This window comes from Chaetura pelagica, unplaced genomic scaffold, assembly GCF_000747805.2.
Source record: "Chaetura pelagica isolate M959 unplaced genomic scaffold, ChaPel_1.0 scaffold79, whole genome shotgun sequence".
NCBI classification, from domain to species: Eukaryota; Metazoa; Chordata; class Aves; order Apodiformes; family Apodidae; genus Chaetura; species Chaetura pelagica.
Window position 1 is genome coordinate 583,605 of NW_009969339.1, and position 358 is coordinate 583,962.

Genomic DNA, 358 nt, shown 5'->3' on the forward strand with positions numbered 1-358 from the left:
CCGCCAACGGCCCGGCTCCGCGCATGCGCAGCGCAGCCCGCGCCCGGCCCCGCGAGGGCGGGAGATCCCATTCCCTGGGATGATACAGCCGGGAAGTTGAGGCTTCTCTCCCTCCCCACTCCCGTTTATCTTTCCTTCCCGCCCCCCTATTATATAGTTCTCCTGCTGTGGCTTTATTACTTTCTGCCTTGTTCCCAGTGGGTTCGACTAGGTGGTAGGGTCCCCCTGGGTTCTACCCAATAATAAGCCGTCTGCTGGCAGCGTAATTAGTTGCTGGGCAGGAACCACGCCGTGCACCCCGGAGCACTGCGCCGCCGTCCGCTGGGCGGGTTTGACTCGCGGGGGGGGGTGGGGGGGG